We start from the raw sequence: 3,317 nt of genomic DNA, 5'->3' as shown, positions 1-3,317 counted from the left end.
TCTTTAAAAAATTTATTATTAATCTTCATGTTTCATTGTAGCTTTTTATATGTCCCTCTTTTATTTTATTTTCGGTATTTATCTTTTATGGCAAACTGTTTTACAGCCAATTACTTGTGTGACGAAACTGCTGACAGGGAAACTGCTTATGCGGCAAAGATTTTTACGGCAAAAATACCTAAAACCATTTTTCAACCCTGTTTTCACCCACCCGCCAATGACATTAGTTTCTGGTTTTTTCTTCCACAAATGAGCAGATACGTGTATATTTTCTTCTTTTCCTTTCCTGTCTTATGGTTTCTGAAGTCCTTTTTGAATAGAATAGAAGCATACTAATCCAGTGGGACTGGTACTAGCAGTTGGCTAATTAAACTGAAGAAAAAAAAACAGTGTTCAGAAACATAACAGATATGCTTTTTGATTGGAAACATTTTATTCTAACAATACAGATGCACACACAGGAATTCATTTACAGTGTTTGGTTTAGGGACAAGGCCTTTCTTTGAGCATGTATCAACTATTTTGAGTTCCAAATTACCTATTTTTCATACAAAGCACTATGATTTATAAGATGAATGGAGAGATCTGTGATTAATCCAGTGCCTCAGGTAAGTGAAGGTCAGTTAAGAGGTCTATTTCAAAAGTATTCAGAAGTAGAAGTTCTTGTTCAATTTATCAAGCTCTCATTTTTCCCCTTTTCATTAATTTCCATTCTCATTTTATTAATTCTTTGCTTATATGTTATCTTGGTTGAGTTTTGGGAGAGTACTTTTTCTAGGTTCTGGAACTGAAGGCTTTCATCTTAGATTGGGTTCCCCAGAAGCAGAGCCTGAGATGGCATTCTGGTGAAAGTGGTTTGTTATGGAAGTGCTCATGAGAACCTGTAAGGAGTGAGGTAGCAGGGAGGGCATGGGTACGTCTAACCTCAGCCTGATCCTGTGGGGAGCTCTGTAGCAAATGGTCCCATAGCATGTCCTCACTTGAGGCAAAGATGTGGGACCTTTGCGTTCCAGCATTACTCAGCCATTGGCACCAGCCACTAGAGCAAAGGGAGCTGGGACATAACTCCGGGTACCTCTCAGTGAGGCAGTTGTCCAAGGGCAATCCGCTGCAGAAGTGAGCAGGTGTAGGTCTCCAGCAGGAGCACGCTCCACAGCTAAGACCGTATCCCTGGGAACCTGGCCAGGGAACCCACAGGATCTGCTGCAGTTTAGTTTATGCATGTCAGTCTCTCTTCTTGAGTAACAAGGCATTTAAAGTTATGACTTTTTTCCTGTTTATTTTTAGCTGCTTTCTTTAGGTTTTGATATTTGGTATGCTTATTTTTGTTGTGTTCTGAATACTTGAGCACTTCCTGTGAGCCAGACAATCTGCTAAGCACCTTAAACCCATTCTCGCGTGTAATCCTCACACCTAGTTCTTGAGGTAAATACTGTTCTCATTCTCACGCTTCAGCTGAGGACGCTGAGGGAGCAGGAGGTGCTAGAACCTGGACCACCTTGAATTCAGGTGTTCTGGCTTCAGAGTCTTGCCCTGCTCTCTGCCCTGACCGTGGGTGTTATTCTCAGTTCTCTTTGGAAATGTCCCTCGTCTTAGTTCAATCATACGCCTGCATTCTGAGTTTTCTGTGTTGAGTTTTATCATTGGTTTGGTTTCATCGGGTTTATATCTTTGAGAAATCTTTCCTTGTTTCGGTTTGGTGAAGCCCTTCTCTGACTCAGCTTTAACTTACCTGCTGTTATATTTTACTTCAGTCACGTCAGTGGGATCCTGGTTTCAAAGAGGGGCAAACGTGCGTGTGATCTGTTAGCTCGTTTGAATAGAAAGCTTTCCTATTTTTTTCTCCCCAAATATCTGCTTCAAATACTCCCTTTAGTTGCTAGTGCTACCAGACATTGTGCAGAAGACTTTCTCCTTGTGTGTGTGTGTGTTTTTTTTTTTAATAAATGAAAGCTTATTTATTTATTTATTTTTGGCAGTTTTGGGTCTTCGTTTCTAAAAATATGGAACTCGGGCTTCCCTGGTGGCGCAGTGGTTGAGAGTCCGCCTGCCGAGGCAGGGGACGCGGGTTCGTGCCCCGGTCCGGGAAGATCCCACATGTCGCGGAGCGGCTGGGCCCGTGAGCCGTGGCCACCGGGCCTGCGCGTCCAGAGCCTGTACTCCGCAACGGGAGAGGCCACAACAGTGAGAGGCCCGCGTACTGCAAAAAAAAAAAAAAAAAGGAACACTTCACGAATTTGCGTGTCATCCTTGCGCAGGGGCCGTGCTAATCTTCTCTGTATCGTTCCAATTTTAGTATATGTGCTGCCGAAGTGTGCACTTGTGTGTTGTTTTGATGCCTACTTTCGCCAAAATTTTTATTAAATTCCAGAAAAGCTTATGTTTAATTCCAGAAAAGCTTAAGTTTGAAGTGGTTAGTAACCTAGAAAACACTTGTATGCCCTAGTAGGACACATTGTAGGAAGCAAAACATTATGGAAAGTGGCAAATCCTTTTGCATTATAAAGAACAAGCCCTTACTTCCCTTAATTTAACTGTTTTGTAGACCTTTTAATCAATCAGGGTTACCATTGTTTTAATTGTTGTTTTTGTTTTTGTAAACAAGGTACATTTGTTTGATACTAAGATATTCTTACTTACAAGATACAAGCTAGAGATAACATGGAAAAGAATACCCTTCTTGGCCTATAGCTGTAATTTTATACTATAACAGATTTACTTGATTATTAATCAGTTGCCTACTTTTTAAAAAAGTCTCCAACATTGTTAAGAATTTTTAATCACCATGCTTCCTCAAAAATATCGTTGCCTGTTTATATGGTCCATCCTTTTCCCTGGGGCAGATTTTATGTAAAGGAAGACAGCCCTGTGTTTCATTCTTCCATCTTTTTAGAGGCAATACTTGAGTTTGTGAAATGCTCTATTACGCTAAGATAAGGAAATAAAAATATTCTGATAAATAAAGAAAATTTCTCTTGAATCTATAAGCTCTTAAATGATTTAGAGTTGTTTGTGTTTTTTTTTGCTTCCCTCCCCACCAAAAGAAAAAAAAAATGTCCTTGCTGTAAAAACCTGGTGAAAATAATCTAAACATGGACTAATATTTAACCAAGACACTATCAAATTATGGGTATGCCACTACGGCTAAAAAGTTCTTAACTTTTTAATATTCTGACTTTAGTGTGTTTGACTGCAAATATCTTCTCCTGTAGGTTTTCCTTCTGCAATATTAATAGCTACAACAGACTGTAGTCTTCCCACTGCAGGGACTTTGGCACCAAAAGAGCCATGATGGCAGATGTACTCTTACCTCTCCC

The 3,317-nt window shown here is 40.0% G+C and overlaps 1 non-coding gene across 1 annotated transcript; it reads right to left on the bottom strand.

Annotated features, from left to right (window-relative positions):
• Positions 1–2,213: 2,213 nt before the first annotated feature.
• Positions 2,214–2,320, bottom strand: LOC112065680 (U6 spliceosomal RNA). Its single transcript, XR_002892172.1, has one exon. It is a non-coding gene; the product is annotated as a U6 spliceosomal RNA (small nuclear RNA).
• Positions 2,321–3,317: the final 997 nt, after the last annotated feature.

Source organism: Physeter macrocephalus, chromosome 8, assembly GCF_002837175.3.
Source record: "Physeter macrocephalus isolate SW-GA chromosome 8, ASM283717v5, whole genome shotgun sequence".
NCBI lineage: Eukaryota > Metazoa > Chordata > Mammalia > Artiodactyla > Physeteridae > Physeter > Physeter macrocephalus.
This window is presented reverse-complemented; position numbering and strand designations above follow the sequence as displayed.